The 21,021-nt window shown below is 42.0% G+C and overlaps 1 long non-coding RNA gene across 1 annotated transcript in view; it reads right to left on the reverse strand.

Annotated features, from left to right (window-relative positions):
* The window catches only part of LOC117871670, a 60,790-nt gene that overhangs the window by 19,319 nt on the left and 20,450 nt on the right, over nucleotides 1-21,021 (reverse strand). Inside the window, exon 2 of the long non-coding RNA XR_004644325.1 lies at nucleotides 4,321-4,468. This is a non-coding gene — a long non-coding RNA (uncharacterized LOC117871670). The remainder of the gene's footprint in view (nucleotides 1-4,320; nucleotides 4,469-21,021) is intronic.

Here is a 21,021-nt window from a genome sequence, read left to right on the forward strand (position 1 = left end):
CTCATTATCCTTTTTAAAAACTAGGCAAAGTATTTGTTTTCTTTCCTTATTTTCTTTTTATTTTTTATGGCTATAGAATCTTTTATAATTGGTTTTAATTTCCATTGCAAGGTCCAAATCTGCTTGGCTTTTGGCAGTTCTCACTTTCTCCCTTCACTTTCTGACCTCCAAGAGGTTGCTTTCCTTGCTGATCCATCTCCTCTTCCATTTCTTGTTGGTTTTTTGCTTTCTCTTAATAACCTGTTTGAGATGCTTGCTCATCCAGCTTGGTCTGCAACCCTTCCCTATAAATTTTTCCCATTGCTTGGCATGCTAGCTACAGATAGTTTCTGCAACTTTGACTTAAACAATTCCAAGCCTCCTCTGCATTCAGATCTTTGAGTTCTTCAGTCCAGTCCTCTTCCCTATTTCCCGTAATTTTTTAAAGTTTGCTCTTTTGAAATCAAGGACTCTAGTTGCAGATCTATTTTTCTTTATCCTTCCATTTAGTTTAAACTGAACTATCTCATGATCACTCGAACCAAGGTTGTCCCCTACAACCAGTTCTTCTATGAAAGCCTCTCTACTCACCAATACCAAATCTAAAATGGCATCATCTCATGTTGGTTCAGCGACTATTTGGTGACGAAATCTGTCAGCTATCGCATCCAGGAAAATCTTGGCCCTGCTATTATTAGTAGTACTTGTCCTCCAATCTATATCTAGGAAGTTAAAGTCTCCAATAACACTGGTCTACAATTTTTGAGAAGTCATCTGTTTCAGAGATAAAATGTGCTATTTATTATGTATTTTGATGTGCTGAATTCAAATATGACAATTAAAACAACTGATTGGCTACTGTTTCTAAGATATTTAAGTTTTTACATTTTATGTCTATGTATCTTGTGTAGATAGTAGAGTTTTAATCATAAATTTTAAACCTAGGTCTTTTCATGTGTTTATGGTTGCTTTACATGATAATATTTCAACAGTCCTGTTTATGTAACACTTTAAAAATCAGCAAAAGGGTTATATAAATAAAATTTATTATGAAACAAAAGGCAAAAAACTATTATGTACATAGTTTAGTCCTATTCAGTGTCTACTCTGTGCTTCTTGGCTTGTTTTTTTGTATTCATTAAATGGAGTATCTCTTGTCACTGTCCAGCAATAGTCTGCAAGCATTGATGCGTTCCATTTGCCCTGATAGCGTTTCTCCATTGTTGCAATGTCCTGGTGAAATCGCTCGCCATGCTCGTCGCTCACTGCTCCGCAGTTCGGTGGAAAAAAATCTAGATGAGAGTGCAAAAAATGTATCTTTAGTGACACGTTGCAACCAAGGCTTTTGTATGCCTTGAGGAGGTTTTCCACCAACAACCTGTAGTTGTCTGCCTTGTTGTTTCCGAGAAAATTTATTGCCACTAACTGGAAGGCTTTCCATGCCGTCTTTTCCTTGCCATGCAGTGCATGGTCAAATGCATCATCTCGAAGAAGTTCACGAATCTGAGGACCAACAAAGACACCTTCCTTTCTTTACAGTCTACCTGATCATTAATATACAATGCTACTCCACCAAATTTACCTTTATTTCTGTCTTTCCTGAACAGCACATACCCTTCAATACCTATACTCCAGTCATGACCGTTATTCCACCATATTTCTGTTATCCCTATAACATTTGGTTTTACTTTCTGCACCAGTAGTTCTACTTCCTCCATTTTGTTTCCCAGGCTCCTTGCACTGGTGTACAAACATCTTAGTTGTTTCTGGTTGGCTCTGCCCAGATTCCTCACCCAATAGGTTATAGCCATTCTACTTACCAGACTGTTAGCTTCTCTAGTATCAGCACTACCTTTCTTTTTAAGGTCCATTCTCCTTTCCACTACTGTTCCTTTCTCCATTGCTGTATTCTCTCTTTTTTGATTTTCTTCCCACCCAATATTATAATCAGGCATGGAGATTACATGAGCATCTCCCAACCGTCTCTCCCAAGTTCCTTGCTTAAAGTCCTTTTAAATAGTTATGTTAACCTCCATCCCAGTCTATTTCTCTCCCTACTCAGATGGAGTCCATCCCATGAGTACAGTCCTCTGTCCATGAAGGCCTCTCAGTGGCTGAACATCCTAAAGCTCTCCTTATGGCACTGCTGCCTGAGCCATCTGTTGATCATCACAGTCTTGTCTTGCTTTCATTCTTCTCCTGAAGGGACAGATAGAATCCCACTGAAGATCACCTGAGCCTCCATTTCTTTAAGCGTCTTCCCCAGCCTGGCATAGTCTCCCTGGATACATTCCAATGACAAGCTAGCTGTATCATTTGTTCCCACGTGAAGGACAATCAGTGGATTCTTTCCTGCTCCCATAGGATCCCCTTCAGCTTCAGATCCACATCCCATATTTTATCTCCCGGCAGACAGCACACCCTTCTGTTCTCCAGATCAGGTCTGGTAACAAGCCTGTCTGTTTCCCCTGTTTTCAGGTGGCTTCTGTAACACTGCTCCTGTACTGCCTCCTGGCTGCTTTGCTGCCTTTATAAGCCCCTAATCAGGGAAGCCCCACTCCCTAATCAGGGAAGCCCTGCCCCCTAATCAGGGCTCTGCTTCTCTCACAATACACTTCCCCCTACTAGTCCCTGCAAACTGAACCAACCCCCCCCCAAAAAAAACACAAACACAAAAAACAAACCACACAAAAACTCACTTCCCTTAAGGAACAGGGGCTTGCCTTCTCCCTTCTCATCCAACTGAACTCCCACTCAAATTCACCTGATTTCAGCTCTGTTTGCTGGCACCTGCGCTGCTGCTCCTCTTCTACACTTTGGAGCCATAGAACTAGTTCCAGTTCAGCACAGGGGAAAGAGGTTCGATTCCAAGTACGTTTGGTTCCCAAAATGAAGGGGGAATGGAGACCAATATTAGATCTCAAACATCTAAACAATTACACAAAACAGCAGAAATTCAGGATGGTGACTCTCACAGCTATAATTCCCTTCCTAGATTCAGGTGATTGGTGTGTGACTCAACCTTCAGGATGTATATTTTCATGTCACAATTCACCCCTCTCACAAGAAGTTTCTTCATTTCATAGTCAACCATGACCACTTCAAGGACAGTGTGCTCCCTTTCAGCTTCTCCTCTGCCCTAAGAGTATTCTCAAAGATCATAGCGGTTGTAGCCTCCGACTTATATCAACTAGGAATAATCATCTTCCCTCATCTTGATCTTACTCGGGGGTTGATATTACTAAGAGCTCCTGTTGGCAGTACAAATAATATGGTCTCTGTTTCACAGTTTAGGCCTCCAACTCAATCTCGACAAGTCTGCTTTGACACCAGCGTAGTGGATAGATTTCATAGGAGTTTCTCTGGATGTAGTGACACCCAAGGCTTACCTATCTATGGACAAGTTTGTCACCCTAAAATATCTCTTCTCGAGGATTCGGATAAGTCCCAAACCTTGGCAAGAAATTGTCTCCAACTAATAGGTCCTATGGCAGCTTGTGTCTTCGTAATCCAACACAACAGGTTACATCTTTGATGTTTCCAGAGATAGCTCAGGACTGTTTATGTACTGGACAAGCACAGTCTGGATAAGCAGGTGTCTGTTCTCCATTGGATTCTAGAGTCACTCAACTGGTGGAAGAACCCTTCCAAGGTCTGTGCGAGAGTCCCTTTTCTCCAAGCTCCTCCTACCATAATTATAACATCAGATGCATCCATCTTGGGATGGGGGGGCACATCTAGGGTTGCACACAATCCAGGGCAAATGGTCATCCCAAGAACATCTTCTTCACATGAACCTTTTAGAACTGGGAGCAGTCATAAATGCTTGAATTCACTTCTTCCTCTGATCAGAGCAAAATCTCTCAAGATTATGATGGACAGCATAGCCTGCATGTTCTACATCAATCGTCAGGGTAGGGCACGGTTCTCCTCACTTTGTGATGAAGCAATAACTCTGGAATTAGTGCTTTGCAAACCAGATTGTCATCTCAACTTCTTACCTTCCTGATATACAGACCACTACAGCTGACAACCTCAGCAGGCACTTCTCCCAGAATTACAAATGGCAGGTGGATTCATGAGTCCTCAACTGCATATTTGTAACCTGGAGGGTTTGAAAAGTGGACATCTTTCCAACTGCCACCAACACAAAGTGCAAGAAATTTTGCTTGAGAGGGGAACTTGACCCTCAATCAATAGGGGATGCTTCCTTTATTTCATGGATAAGAATCTTCTTTTCACATACCCACCAATACCATTACTTTTCAAGGTACTGAACAACACAGGGCCAAGATCATTTTAATTGCACTGATTTGGCCATGACAAGTTTGGTAGCCTTACCTTGTTCAACTTGCTTCTCATCCACCACTAAGATTTCCAGTCATTTGCTGTCTATTGTCTCTGAACCACAATCAGATTCTTCACCCAAACTTTGAAATTCTGCAACTCCAGGCATCATTCCTGGATGGTTCTCGGGGATAGAGACTTCCTGTCCAACAGAAGTACAACAAGTATTGTTAAATAACAGAAAAATAAGTCTCTCCTGTTCACTCTCCTCTTTCAATTGTCTTGGACTACCTGTTGGAATTTAAAATATCAGATATCACTATGAGTTCTGTAAAGGTTCACTTGGTAGCTATAAGAGTCTTAAACTTATCTGTGGAAGGTTTTGGATTTTTGCTCACCCTACAACATCAAGATTCCTCAGGGGACTAATGAATCTTTTCCCAAAGATTAGAGAACCGGACCCACTATGGGACTTGAATTTTGTCCATAACTGTCTTATGAAATGCTCCTTTGAGTCTTTAGCTACACGTTTGCTGCTTCATCTATCCATGAAAACAGCTTTCTTGGTGGCCACCACTTCTGCCTGGAGGATCAGAGAACAGGGGGGATTTAATGGCAGAACTTTCTTTTACAGTGTTTTTCAAGGAAAAGGTATTATTGTAACCACATTCCAAATTTCTACCTAAGGTGTCTTCTGAATTTCATATTAACCAGACCATTCATGTCTCGTTTTTTTCCCCTGAACCAAATGAGACTAGGCAGGAATCTTCCTTCCACACTTTGGATGTCAAAAGGGGATTAGCTTTCTATTTTGACAGAACCAAACCATTCAGAAAGTTTCCCAGTCTGTTTCAATTGCGCACAGATCTAAGGAATCAACAATTTCCACCCAGAGACTTTCAAGATGGATTTCTGGGTGTATTATTTCATGTTATGATTCTGCCAATATTCAACCTCCTTCGGGAGCATTAGCCCATTCTAGATCGTAGTCTACTTCTATGGCATTACTCAAGGATGTTAACAGTAGCTGAAATTTGCAGAACTGCAATTTGAACTTCAGTATATACTCTCTCCAACCACAATATGTTGATTCATGCCTTTAAATCAGATGCTGCAGTTAGCAATGCAGTTCTGTCTTCAGTATTAGACTCTGTTCCAAGATCCCTCCTCCCTGTGGAGATACTGCTCGGAAGTCACCTGAAGTGCAGCACCAATAGGAACACTATTCGAAGAAGGAGAGGCTACTCACCTTGTGTAGTAACTGGAGTTCAAGCTACATTCCCCTGTGGGTGCTCCACTACCGCCCTCCTTCCCCTCTGCTTTGGAGCTTCCTCTGCAGGACATTGAGGTAGAGAAGGATCTGAGAGCAGTTCACTTGTGCAGCTCTAAATCCTTGTAACGGGGCATGAGAATGTACTGAGTGCATGCGCAGGCAGAAGGGAGGGGCACTGCTTACAAAAATCTCTGATCCATGGTGCAGGGGCATGTGTGCACCTGAAGTGGAGCACTCATTGGGACACACATCTCAAAGAACTCCAATTACTGCACAAGATGAGTAACCTCTCCTTCACCACTTGAACATATCATTTGAAAAAAATTAACCAGGACCTCTATTCTTCTTTCAGTTGCAAAGACTCTCACCCATACCCATCAACATTCTAGTGATCTCATCAACTACAACATTCTTTATTCAAGCAGCAAAGAGTCCTGTGGTACCTTATAGACTAACAGATGTATAGGAGCATGAGCTTTCGTGGGTGAATACCCACTTCTTCGGATGCATGTAGTGTAAATTTCCAGGGGCAGGTATAAATATGCAAGCAAGAGTGAGTAAGGCTAGAGATAACGAGGTTAGTTCAATCAGGGAGGATAAAGCCCTCTTCTAGCAGTTGAGGTGTGAACACCAAGGGAGGAGAAACTGCTTTTGTAGTTGGCTAGCCATTCACAGTCTTTGTTTAATCATGAGCTGATGGTGTCAAATTTGCAGATGAACTGAAGCTCAGCAGTTTCTCTTTGAAGTCTGGTCCTGAAGTTTTTTTGCTCCAGGATGGTTACCTTTAAATCTGCTATTGTGTGTCCAGGGAGGTTGAAGTGTTCTCCTACAGGTTTTTGTATATTGCCATTCCTAATATCTGATTTGTGTCCATTTATCCTTTTACTTAGGGACTGTCCAGTTTGGCCAATGTACATACTAGAGGGACATTGCTGGCATATGATGGCGTATATTACATTGGTGGACGTGCAGGTGAATGAACCGGTGATGGTGTGGCTGATCTGGTTAGGTCCTGTAATGGTGTCACGGGTGTAGATATATGGGCAGAGTTGGCATTGAGGTTTGTTGCATGGATTGGTTCCTGAGTTAGAGTTACTATGGTGCGGTGTGTGGTTACTGGTGAGAATATGCTTCAGGTTGGCAGGTTGTCTGTGGGTGAGGACTGGCCTGCTACCCAAGGCCTGTGAAAGTGAGGGATCATTGTCCAGGATGGGTTGTAGATCACTGATGATACATTGGAGAGGTTTTAGCTGGGGACTCTATGTGATGGCCAGTGGAGTTCTGTTGGTTTCTTTCTTGGGCTTGTCTTGCAATAGGAGGCTTTTGGGCACACATCTGGCTCTGCTGATCTGTTTCCTTATTTCCTCATGCGGGTATCGTAGTTTTGAGAATGCTTGGTGAAGATTTTGTAGGTGTTGATCTCTGTCTGAGGGGTTGGAGCAGATACGGTTGTATCTTAGTGCTTGGCTGTAGACAATGGATCGTGTGGTGTGTCCAGGATGGAAGCTGGAGGCATGAAGGTAGGCATAGCGGTTGGTGGGTTTTCGGTATAGGGTGGTGTTAACATGACCGTCACTTATCTGCACTGTGATGTCTAGGAAGTGGACTTCCCGTGTAGACTGGTCCAGGCTGAGGTTGATGGTGGGGCAGAAACTGTTGAAATCGTGGTGAAATTTTTCCAGAGTCTCCCTCCCATGGGTCCAGATGATGAAGATGTCATCAATGTAGCGTAGGTAGAGAAAGGGCATGAGTGGACGAGAGCTGAGGAAGCATTGTTCCAGGTCAGCCATAAAAATGTTGGCATATTATGGGGCCATGCGGGTGCCCATAGCAGTGCCACTGGTCTGGAGGTATATATTGTCATCAAATTTGAAATAGTTGTGTGTGAGGATAAAGTCACAATATACTTGACACCATTCTTTATTCAGTGTATTCTACCTATTCTTTCATTAAATCTATCAACAAAATTTTCTGTGTTGTTCATGATATCATTACCAAGCACTTCCTGATTATGTTTGAAGACTTCTCTATTGCTCCTCAGAATGACCTTGTCTCCTCTTGTCCATTTATTTTCATACATATCATATACTGTGTCCTATCTGCTGCTTTCAACGTAACCCCATAAAACTGGACTATTTCCCATACCTCAAGCTTTCATTGGCATACATGACCTTCCACTGTATATGTCAGAACTTTGGCAAACAATCTATGTCTCATGATGGTGTTTTTCTTTTTGTATCCCTATGCCCTCAGTAGTCTTAATAATTTGTAGTGGCCTTTACCAGAAATTTCATTTGATGATGCTCTTTTTCCTATGTATCAGCAATAACACGGTTAGCAAAAAATTTGCAAGAGAAGAACCAGAAATGAGAGTCCAGAGCTTCAGAAACTGCCCAAAGCACCCACAGAAAAATTAACTGGTTATTTACAGCCATCAGCTCACTTACTGTAGGGCAATGTGAATTCTCTTTTCCTCTGGGAAATCAGTTTTCCCAAGACCATCTATGAGCTGCATATTATTCTATAGTTCTCTGACCTGTGCTTGCCTGAGGCTGGATGGCAATTCTAAAGATGTGATGCTCCCTGCCCTTCTACATGGTATCTTGCCATTCCCCCAGGTGGTTGATTTCTACATGCTTCCTCATATCAGACATGGAGTAGCCCAACACTACCTTGCCTCAAGAGATTATGGCTTTGTGCCCTTGGCCTTTGGAGTTGTTTTTTCTTGAGGTAGAGTCACAAACTAAGGATAACTCTCAGAAGACCATATTGCACTTTTTCCCCACAGCATCCAGAATAAAGTGAAAAGGGAGGGGTTTGTACCAGAACTTGCCTAATTGGCTAATTTTAAACTCTAAGAAACCAGTAACGGGACTTGACAGATAGTGGCATTTCATTGTGACATTCCCAAATTATTATTCAAATGATTCTGAATCCCTTCATTATCAGTAGATTTGTGAAGAAATTGAATCCAGATCAGGTATTCATCTCCTTTCCAGTCCCATCTCTGTCTGCTAGGAGAGCTGTAAATCTCATCAGCAACTCCACAGGGATGCTCTACCATTGCAAATTCAGTCTAATTTATTTTCCTTCCTCACTTCCAAGTGTGCTGGTAACCATTGCTCCATTTCCATATCAGTAATTCTCCTCTCCATCCAGCCTGCTAACTCTGGCTTCCCAGTATTTTCTTGTAAAGTTGAAAAGAATTTCATTTCTCTCTTTCAAATCTAAGGTCTCTCTAATTTGTGATAACGACTCAAGACTGATATCTTCTCCTTCCTTGCCCCTGTGTCTACTTTCTTTTTCCTTTCCTTGCCTCCCTGGACCTTCCTAAAATTATGCATTAGAAAAGAAGCTCCTCCAAACACCACTATGCACAGACTTTTACCTCATAGCAAAGTGCTCAAGAAAATCTCCTCCTCTAATCTTTCCAACCACCTGTCTTACAATATTATCCTTGACCAGTTTCAGACTGGGTTTCACTCCGGCCATAATGTGGAAGTCAGTTTCAGTTTTTATAGTTAGTGACTTCCTCCTTCTGCTGCCCATAGCTCATTGTTTTTTCTCAGAGACCTAAGTGGTCCCTTTGACGGCTGTGGACCTCTCCACTCATTTGGACCTCTTCTATAGCTTCTATATATCAATTCCCTCTTGTCTCAGTTTTACTTTTACCTACCTCATTTAACCACACTTTCACTATCTCAACAGTGGTTCCTGCTCTGTGACAAGACTTGTCTTTTACGGAGATCCACCAATCTCAATTTCCTTTTCTACCTATCTCTGCCCTCTAAGGACCCACTGGCCTTTTCTGTCTAACTGTTCCTAACTCTTAACAGTGTAACTATAATGACCTCTTTTATGCGGATGATGCTTAATTGTAAATCTCTTTCAATATTTTAATGACTCCTCCCTTTCCACATACCCTCTGCCTATCTTGGCCAGGTAAAACCAAAAGCTTAAGGCAGACCTTCTTACCTCATCCTCTCACTAACCACCCACATACCAACTCTCCCAGTTGGAGTGAGAGCAGTTTTAGACATTTGGAGTAGACTTTCTATATCTCTTCACCTCATCAACTCCTACATCACTTTTCAAATCTTCCCTGAAAACATATATATTCTCCCTGGCCTATAAGTCTTTCCCACTGGTAATATTTAACTCTAATTTATTATGAGAAAGTTTTATGAAAGGTACAATTCAAAATAAGGGTCAGATTCTGCTTACTTTGCTCATGTTCGTGATCCCATAGAAATCTCATGAGCAGGATTTGGCCTTACAGTGCTATCAGAAGAACATAAGAATTCCATACTGGGTCAGACCAAAGGTCCATCTAGCCCAGTATCCTGTCTTCTGACAGTGGCCAGTGCCAAGTACCCCAGAGGGAATGAACAGAACAGGTAATCATCAAGTGACCCTTCCCCTGTCGCTCATTCCCAGCTTCTGGCAAACAGAGGCTAGGGACACCATTCCTGCCCATCCTAGCTAATAGCCATTGATGGACCTATCCTCCATGAATTTATCTAGTTCTTTTTCTAACCATGTTATGGTCTTGGCCTTCACAACATCCTCTGGGAAGGAGTTCCACAGGTTGGCTGTGCGTTGTGGGAAGAAATACTTCCTTTTATTTGTTTTAAACTTGCTGCCTATTAATTTCATTTGGTGACCCCTAGTTCTTGTGTTATGAGAAGTAGTAAAGAACACTTCCTTATCTACTTTCTCTACACCAGTCATGATTTTATAAACCTCAATCATATCTCCCCTTAGCCGTCTGTTTTCCAAGCTGAAAATTCCCAGTCTTATTAATCTCTCCTCATACAGAAGCTGTTCCATACCCCTAATCATTTTTGTTGCCCTTTTCTGAACCTTTTCCAATTTGAATATTTCATTTTTAAGATGAGGAGACCACACCTGCACACAGTATTCAAGATGTGGGCATACCATGGATTTATATAGAGGCAACATGATATTTTCTGTCCTATTATATATCTCTTTCTTAATTATTCCCAGCATTCTTCTTGCTTTTTTGACTGCTGCTGCACATTAAGTGGATGTTTTCAGAGAACTATCCACAGTGATTCCAAGATCTCTTTCTTGAGTGGTTACAGCTAATTTAGAACCATCATTTTATATGTATAGTTGGGATTATGCTTTCCGATGTGCATTATTTTGCATTTATCAATGTTAAATTTCATATGCCATTTTGTTGCCCAGTCACCCAGTTTTGAGAGATGCTTTTGTAGCTCTTTGCAGTCTGCATGGGTCTTAACTATCTTTAGTAATTTTGTATCATCTGCAAATTTTGCCACTTCACTGTTTACCCCTTTTTCCATATCATTTATGAATATGTTGAATAGGACTGGTCCCAGAACAGACACCTGGGGGACACCACTATTTACTTCTTTCCATTCTGAAAACTGACCATTTCTACCTACCCTTTGTTTCCTATCTTTTAACCAGTTACCAATCCACGAAAGCGCCTTCCCTCTTATCCTGCGGCAGCTTACTTTGTGTAAGAGCCTTTGGTGAGGGACCTTGTCCCCTCAAAGAATTCTAGTAGATGGGTGAGGCATGATTTCCCTTTACTAAAACCATGTTGACTCTTTCTCAACAAATTATGTTCATCTATATGTCTGACAATATTGTTCTTTATTATAGTTTCAACCAGTTTGCCCAGTACTGAAGTCAGGCTTACGGGCCTGTAATTGCCGGGATCACCTCTGGAGCCCTTTTTAAAAATTGGTGCCATATTAGCTATCCTCTAGTCATCTAGTACAGAAACTGATTTAAATAATAGGTTACAGACTACAGTTAGTAGTTCTGCAGTTTCAAATTTGAGTTCCTTCAGAACTCTTGGGTGAATACCATCTCGTCCTGGTGACTTATTGCTGTTTAATTTATCAATTTGTTCCAAAACCTCCTCTAATGATACCTCAATCTGGGACAGTTCCTCAGATCTGTCACCTAAAAGGAATGGCTTAGGTTTGGGAATCTCCCTCACATCCTCAGCTGTGAAGACCGATGCAAAGAATTCATTTAGTTTCTCCACAATGGCCTTATCATCCTTGAGTGCTCCTTTAGCACCTCGATCGTCCACTGGCCCTACTGGTTGTTTAGAAGGCTTCCTGCTTCTGATGTACTTAAAAAAAATTGCTATTTTTTTGGGGTCTTTGGCTAACTGTTCCTCACATTTTTTTTTACCTTCATAATTGTATTTTTGTACTTCATTTGCCAGTTCTCTTACTATGTTTTTTAATTTGAGGTATATATTTAAGTTGAGCCTCTATTATGTTGTCTTTAAGAAGTTTCCGTGCAGCTTGCAGAGATTTCACTTTTGGCACTGTACTCTTTAATTTCTGTTTAACTAACCTCCTCATTTTTGTGTAGTTCCCAGTTCTGAAATTAAATACTACAGTGTTGGGCCGCTGTGGTGTTTTTCCTGCCACAGGGATATTAAATTTAATATTATATTATGGTCACTATTATCAAGTGGTCCAGCTATCTTCACCTCTTGGAACAGATCCTGTGCTCCACTTAGGACTAAATCAAGAATTGCCTCTCCTCTGGTGAGTTCCAGGATCAGCTGCTCCAAGAAACAGTCATTTAAGGTGTCAAGAAATTTTATCTCTGCATCCCGTCCTGAGGTAACATGTACCCAGTTAATATGGGGATAATTTAAATCCCCTATTATTATTATTGGTTTTTTTATTTTAATAGCCTCTCTAATCTCCCTGAGCATTTCACAGTCACTGTCACCATCCTGGTCAGGTGATCGGTAATATATCCCTACCACTATATTCTTTTTATTAGAGCATGGAATTTCTATCAATAGAGATTCTATGGTACAGTTTGATTCATTTATGACTTTTGCTTCATTTGATTCTACGCTTTCTTTCACACATAATGCCACTCCCCCACCAGCACGACCTGTTCTGTCTTTCTGATATATTTGGTACCCTGGTATTACTGTATCCCATTGATTATCCTCATTCCACCAAGTTTCTGTGATGCCTATTATACAATATCCTCATTTAATATGAGGCACTCTAGTTCACCCATTTTATTATTTGGACTTCCAGCATTGGTATATAAGCACTTTAAAAACTTGTCTCCTTTTAGCTGTCTGCCATTACACAATGTAATTAAATGGGACTCTTTTTTATTTGACTCTTTCTAATCCCTGCCTGTATTTTATCATTTTCCATTCTCTTGTCCTCACTAGGACATAGAGATTCTCTATTAATAGATCGTCCCCTAAGGGATGTCCGAACCATGTGCTCCTCCGCACCTATCGGCTTTCCCCCAGCCCTTAGTTTAAAAACTGCTCTACGACCTTTTTAATGTTAGGTGCCATCATGTTGCATTGTTTTCTTTAATATGCTATAGGAATAGTTATTTTACAAATAGTAATTTACAAACATGAATGTTATATAGAAATATTGTGAAAAAGTCCTAAAGCTGACCCATTACAAAAAAATACAGTCAATTGTATTTCAGAAGTCCCATACTTTTGCTTAGAAATCAGGAATAAAATGGGAAGTAGCTACATATTAAACACCAAACTAAAGAGGCACAAATGCCACATATGATCTCGCTTATCAGACTATAGTACAAATGACTCCTGCACTCAGCTGTCTGGAACTTTTTGAAAATGAGCAACTTTAAAAATATAGACATTTTGAATTAATATTTCAAAAGAGGATGACTAAGCCTTTAAAGACCAACTGGTACGTTGGCAACCTGCCAGGAACAGGAGGGCTGTGCCTAATTTGCATTAGAAATTACATATTATTGCAAATAAAAAATAAAACTCACAAATATTGTCTCTGCTAGATAAACCAAAATTACTTCTTTGAGTTCACCAGCAACAAGGGCCTGCAGCTGATAACCTCTGCGCTTGCAGGAAGAGGGTGGCAGGAGAGGCTGAACTTTAGGGGCCAGGTGATGATCCTCAGTTGTGGCTGAGGAGCACTAGATCAGGGGTTCTCACAGCAAATTTTTTGGTGGCCTCAGAGTGCGGCCACCAACTCTTGCTGGTGTCCACTCTGACATTTTTTCCTAAAATACTTAACTTTAGGAAAGACAAATAAATATGCACATATGTGTCTAAATCATTGTAATTTATTTATGTAGGGTTATTTTGCAGACTCAGTAATAAAAATAATGTGCAATTGTCTCTATTCTTTACTGGACATAAACAGAATAGAAACACAAATAAGGTGCTTTGTTTTGCTTTTTGGCTGATTTTTTTTTTTTTGACTTGCTAGTTAGTAAGTTTGCTACTGTGAAAAATGATATTTGTATATTTGTTAATATCAATTTTCACAGCAGACTTACTCAGCCCCAGCAAGCTGGGCGACAAATTAAGCCCTGGATGGGGAGGTGGGTAGGGAGGTGGGAGTACCAGGGGCAATGCGGGGGCTGAAGGCGGCAGTGGAGGTTGGGGCAATGGGGGTGGGGGTAAGCCTGGAGTCCCGCTGCACAGCAGGGGACCGGAGGAGGCATAGGGGACTGGAGGAGGCATAGGGGCTGGGGTGATGTGTGGTGGGGTGAGCCTGGGACTGGATCTCTGGGGCCAGAGCTCAAAGCCCTGTGGCTGGGGGCCAGAGCCCGCCGCCGCACAGCCAGAGCCTGCCACCCATCACCCCAGGGCTGACGCCTGAGCAGCACTTTGCTGGTGGCCCTGAGGGAGGGGCTGCTGCTTTTCCCCTCCCCCAGTCACCACCCAGAAGTCTGTGGCCACAAGAAAAACCCCTGGTGGCCGCATGCAGCCACGGTGGCCACATTTGAGAAACACTGCACTAGATATAGAAGTGAGGGAGGAGGGTCCATAAAAGGTGTGTTTTGAACATTCCTGGTCTTTGAAGCACTTTAAACCAAGCTGATCCCCTAACATAGGTTTGAGTGTCCTATGGGGCTACAATGACTTTTGGGGATTGGAGTGGTGTCCAGGAATCCAGCCATCTCCCCTAAGGTGGCAGCAAAGACAGACTAGCATAAGTGCCAAAACAGTGGCTCTGCACCACTTAAAGATGCTCCTACCTAGAGAGGGGATCCTCTGAGGGCTGGATCTTTTGGGTTTAGTGCTGCTTTATGCTGATAAAACAGCCAGAGTATACCCGAGAATTGGGCCAAGGACTCCACAGGGCACGTATTATCCAAAGAACACACCTGCTTTACATTTTAACCCAGGAGGAATGACCCTATTCCAGCTTGGTTCTTCAGCAGCACAGTAGGTAACGTATGCTAGGTTTGAATCCATGCAGGCGGAATTGACTATCCCACAGTCACTTGTCTATTTTTGTGAGCACCGCTTTTGTAAATAGCTTTGTATCTCATTCATTCCAGTTTTGCAGGGGTCTGTTTGTTTTAGTAGTTGTTGAAGGACTGGTGGTAGAACATTTACATTTTTAATAGGATTCCCCTCCAGGTATATGAAATAGATTCCCAAAGAATAGGCAGCCCTTTCATCCTTATTTTCTTCAAATGGCAATAGCGTGTTTAATGAAGAAAACATACTTTGCCCAAACAGGATGAGGTTGACTCATTGTCTGGGCAAAAAACAGAAGAGTCATGAGCTGGAGTTGCTGGACCCTATTTATGTAAATGGTGTTATTTAAGAATGAAGATTTAAAAAAACATTTTTTTTAGTTATGTTACATCAAAACACAGTTTTAGCTAATAGTCTTTGTAGAGCTGAGATTTAGAGGTAAGGCATTTGTATACTCAGAGGCTGGTAAATAAATCACCTCTAATGAGGTTTTCTAAATAACTCCTTTCCATTTTCCCCTTAGATAACACAAACATTAGGGATGGGACATGTACTGCATTTAGCTACCAAGCAAAGGTTAACACTGTTTACTGCTAAAACAGGAAACCCATTTTACATTTTCTCTTATTCAGTGGCTGCAGAATTGGCTACAAATTCACCAGTTGGGCAGGATAGAGTTCTCTCTCGAGCATAGGAACAAAATATGAAAATGGAGGCTGAGATCAGCATTGTGAAGAAAGTACCACTTTGCACTGTGGTACCAACATTATGACTTGCTACTGTTTTAAATAGAATGACATACGCAAAAGGTAAAGAAAATACTTGAGTCTGAGAAGGGTGTGGTTTTTAAACTGTGCTTTATGATTAGTCCAGTTGTCAGGGGACAATTGCCCACATGACAAAAACAACCACTGTAATTGACATTGTGAGCAGACAGTACAGAGGTCAAGGACTAAACAGGGCAGGAGCCTGAGCTATCCCCTCATCCTCCAGGGTCAGGATTGATATATTTTATTGATCCACTGTTCTACCAGTATAATTCCCTCCCACCAGAAACCCCAACGCTAAACTTAAAAAATATGCAAAAAAATGCAAAGGATACACAGGATATCCTACCATAAAAGCTCAACCCCCATTACCCGACAACTCAGAAGCTGTTGTACCCCTTGCCACTAAAGATAACAGTCTACAGTCTTCTTTTCCAAGTATAGCAAGGAGAAACAAAGCAAAATTATTTACCAGGCTGTCAAAAAGAACATGAACAAAATAAAATCCTGAAACATGGCTGCCTTTGGGATATTCCTCTATGTCCCAGAATCTGCCCAGGTTGTCAATATAGCTGAAGCAGACCTACTATTGGACCCAACAAAAGAAACTTCCCAGCCCAGTTGCTCTCAGACTAAAAGCACAAAGATAAAAATCAATGGATCTCATTATAAAGGAACATAACTGTAAGGGCCTGACCCAAAGCACATTGAAGTCAATGGGTCTCGTTTTAGTGATTTCAGTGGGCTTTGGATCAGGTCCTAAATTTCTTCTTGCCAAAGAAAGGACACATAACAAATATCATCATCACCTACCAGTAAGTGTCCATCAGGGTAATACAGCCACCTCTCAATCTAATAAATATATGTTTTACTATCATACATTGAAAGGAAAGAGAGTGACTGCGAGTAACAGTTATTGTGACAGCCCTCCCACACCCTAAAAGCAAGCACAGGCAATTGCCATCCCAATGAGTAGGTACAAGGCATAGGGAACTCCCTTAATCTTAATAACTATAATACATCCTCTGCGTAGGTAACTTAGAAGAACAGGCACTGCTCTGGACCTCATTAACAGAACTGAAGGCTATGGGTTCCAATCCCAATACAGTAATGAAAAGTAGAATGTGTAAGTGCTAGTAAGTCAGAGTGATAGGTAGGGTATTAGAAGACAGCATTACACATAAGCAGACTAAGCAATTGCTTAGAGACTGGGGCAGTTCCAGGGGGCTCCCTATTTGCTTTTTGTTGTGGGGGGGACCCCCCAAAATACTCCTGCTTAGACTCCTCCCACTGGGCTAGCATCACATCCGTTAGAACCTGAGTAGAACAGAACCGACCATACATGATTATAGACTCCTGTTAAAATTCTGGCAATTAAATAAGGGGGGATCTAATACAAATCAGTCATCAGCCTACTCCATCCTGGAGAAACCTTTTTCTTCAAGGTCATTATTATTTATGTGTTTTTTACACTGGTGACTGAATGCTGGCTCAGCCTCTCTGTCTGTTCCACATAACCCTGACCAGCACCAGATAACACCCTTAGCAGGGCTACAATGCAGTCCTACATGTTTTGGTGGTAGTGGCTCCTTTCTAACACAATTGATTGAAAATTCTCTGTGGCTTTGGGTATGCAGGGATGACTTTCACCTTTAGGGCCAAACTATAACAGTTAAGTGGTGCTTTGTGCTGGTGTCAGTTCAGGGACACAATCTCACTAGGGAGGCATTGGCCATCCAGGGGGCACAAGGCTTGTCGGAGAGCTCCTCAGCATACAGGCAGACTAGAGTGTACTCACTGCACCTCACTTAGAAGGTGTAGGGTACTTCTCTAAAAGGCTGGCTTGTAGTTCTTTCAGTTTACTCATCCACTGCTCCATTACTGATGCCAATCTCCAGGATATTCCACTGTATAATTTACAGTGTATGTACCATTCAAGTGACTAGGCCTCTATTTTGTTTAAATGAGCTATTCTCTGGCTTCTGTCTGGGGAATCAGGACCAATCTCTGCTCTTGGGTGCACTCAAAGAGCGCTCATTGAAGTTAGAGGAAGCCATGCGTGCAAATAGAATTTGTATTTTAGGTTTTGTTTTAATCTCTAATTCTAAAATAAGTGTCCCAATTTTCAAAATTGCTGTGCTATCAAATTCAAGAAATGCTACTGGTGCTCAGGACTTCTGAAAATAAAATGACTTGTTTAAGTGTCTAAAAGGGGTTTAGGAGCCTAACATTAGGCACCCATTTTTGAGAATCATGTCCTTAAAATTTTAAAGTGCTTTGAGATCCTTGGATAAAAGGTATTGTGTGACTGGAAAATAATGTTATTATACCTCTTTCATATTATTTACTTCATTATGAATTGGACAAATGATTCTTGTTCTATCATTCTGCCAAATTCATATTTTAAAATTACATTGAAAATTATTTAAATGTCAAGCTCTTTGGGGGCAAGGACTTTTTTTTTTAATTTGTCTTGAGGTGCCATGTACCTTTATGTCACTATTAAATAATAAGCATAAATTTAACCTAGACATATTTCAATTGAATGGTACTGAACAGATAACTTGTACTATACTGTATATCAGCAAGTTGAACTACATGTCCTAAAATGCCAGTAGCATGAGCAGTTGATAAAAATTAGGCATTGTGAGGGTTTGTATTTGCATCTCCTAGGATAGATTATGAGAATTTGTTGGACATGTAGAAACAAATGAACCCATACACTGTGATCTGATATTTTTGGTTCATGGACATTTACCTAATAATTGGAGGTACAAAGACATCGGGTGTTAAAAAATGGGAGACACATATTTCTAAATAAGTCAGGGTTTGTTTAACATGTATTTTAAATAGAGTTTCAACCAGCGGTTTGCCAGAGATTCAATCTCTGGGGGACAAGACCCTCTAGGCTGGCTTGGGAAACTTTCCTAACTTCTGCCATGACTATTAGGCATGGGATGAAACAGTCTGAAAGCTGCCAATATTTATGCATTGAGAGTGAGACCTGTCAGGGAAAAAGAGAGAGTTCAAGAACCCAGAACATAATATAACATATTTGGGTCTCTATGCCGCAATTGATGGTCACACTGCTGCGCCTGTATGGAGAGCCATTGAAGTCAATGTCAGAGATATGCTCATACAGATTCATTGTCCAGGAACCACCGTGAGTAAGACAATACACAGAGGTTCAGCTAAAGCAAAAGCGCAAGTTTTACTAGCTAAGACATAAAAGAACTAGAGGAAGATCTGTCAAGTGCCTCTTCCCCTCGCAAATTATCAGACAGGATAAGTCCCGTATAGTTTCCAAAGAATTGGCTGTAAAGGCAGAGCAGTCCTTAAGAGGAAGGTACCACAGGCACCTTCCTGTGAAATCGACCCAGGGATCAAGACAAAGAAGGTACCAGATCCCCACTTTCCCTTTCCTCATGCAAGGGACGAGCTGAGAGGTGTTTCTTTCTGCACCAGATAGTGAAGCCTTCCCCTCACTATGCCATGAACAGCAAAGGTCCTGCCAGATGCTACCCAGCCAGTGCCATTGCCTGGAACTGCAACAGTCACTCTGGCCCCAGTGCTACCTCAATTAACCCGACTGGACACCTGCTACACAGCTGAGGCAAATAACTATAACATAATGCTCCTCACAGCAAAACCTGTGTGCTCTGAGGAAGCTGAAAAATCCACCCCATTAGCTGCCAGTCTGTGATGTGGGAAAAGTCCTTCCTAGACCCTTAAAAGGACACTGGCTGAAACTCAGAGTAAAGCTGGAAATCTAACTAAAGAAACAAGAAAATAAGGAAAAAACAAAGAAATGGTGGGTGCGGAAAAACATGTATGAATGGAGGCCAGTCCCTTGGGGGTAGCCATATAAACGGTCCCTCACCTGCAAGGGTGCCAACAAGCCAATGAGGTGGCCAAACAGCCCGGGAATAGTCCATTCAGGCCATAGGAGGGGGAATAAAGGCAGTTCCACCACCCTGCTTTCCTCAAACCCAGCCCATGGCTGCCAAGGAGGCAGGAGAGGGTGCTGCCAGTCCTTCCCATCCTAGGGAGGACCTAAGGGTCCTCCTCTGCTAGTCCAGCCAACCGTCTCCATTGCTAATGGAGCAGAGATTAGTATTTGTGAAGACTAGCCCTTATGTGCTTATTTTCTTTGTCCTGGAGATTTCTGTACTGCCTTTAATTATATTTAGCCAAGACAGTGTGATCTTGGAGCGCTTCTGAAGCAAAACAGAATGTGCATGCTCAGGTGGATTTTCCAATGAAATCCATTTGATGCAGTTTTAGAACTTCACTTTAAAATATGCTATGTTTACTTGACTCATGAAATCAAAGGCCTTTCTAAGAAAGTTTTGTAAGATTAACATTATTTCACATTAATTTAATTTTACTATTAGTTAATCAGAGGGTCTACTGTATGGTGATCTGAAAACCAGAGCACATAGCCCATTATAATTAATATTATTGTTATTATTTATTAACTAGAGGGTCTATGATGGGGTATCTGCTCCACACAGGAGTAGAAAATGTTAACATCAGCAGGGAGCACTGGAGATGTGTCCTCTCAGCAGCCCAGAGAGGCTTGATGAGGTGCAGCCAATCAGGGAAGAGTTGCAGAGAGCAACCAATCCGGGCCCAGCAGGCTCAGATAAGAGGAGGTACAGGGCAGGGTCAGTTGCTGTTGGGAGATCAAGGAGTGAGGACTGTGTATCTAGCAGGCTGAGAGACCTGCAGCACCTTGCACAGAGCAACTTTTGGCATGCACCAGTAGAGCAAGAGAGAGCTCCTAGCTGGTAGTTGTATGCCCTGAGGCTAGGAAGAAAAAGGTCCTGGGGCAATGGCCCAGGGAGACATAGCAGCATTGGAAGAAGTTAAAGTCACTGCAAAAGGCTATTATCATGGATCCCTGGGATCCTGGCTTGGATCCCCCCTACCCCATGGGGGAAGTGTCAGGATTTGGACTGGAAGGTGGAAACATGGATGGTGGGAGGAGGGCTGAGCCACAAAGAAGATGCTGTGGTTCTTGAAACTGTGAGAGGTGGTTCAGGCAGACAACTTGGACTGAGTGAGAGCATGCAAACCATGGATGGGAAGGTGTCAGCCTTGAACTGATCTCCAGAATAACTAGGAGGAGGTGTTGGACCAATGGTGAGTGGCGTGCCCTGTGACAGGGTCAGACACTCTATTGCTTCTGTAGGCCAAGTGCAATGCACACACCAGGAGCACCTTGCATTCCTCTATTACCTGCCCCAAGTTATTTGTGCAACCTTCCCATCCCCCCTGTATTTCATGGACTCCCTGCAAACCTTCCCCCCATGTCCCATTTCCTTCCTGTGGCAGGGGCTTTTTTGGTCTTTGTTATGGTGTGCACTTACCACCAGAGCACCCCTTTGCATCAAGGCATGATGTTGCAGGGGGTCTTCATCTCCATTAAGTCATCTGCCTCTGCA

Source organism: Trachemys scripta, chromosome 2, assembly GCF_013100865.1.
Source record: "Trachemys scripta elegans isolate TJP31775 chromosome 2, CAS_Tse_1.0, whole genome shotgun sequence".
NCBI lineage: Eukaryota > Metazoa > Chordata > Testudines > Emydidae > Trachemys > Trachemys scripta.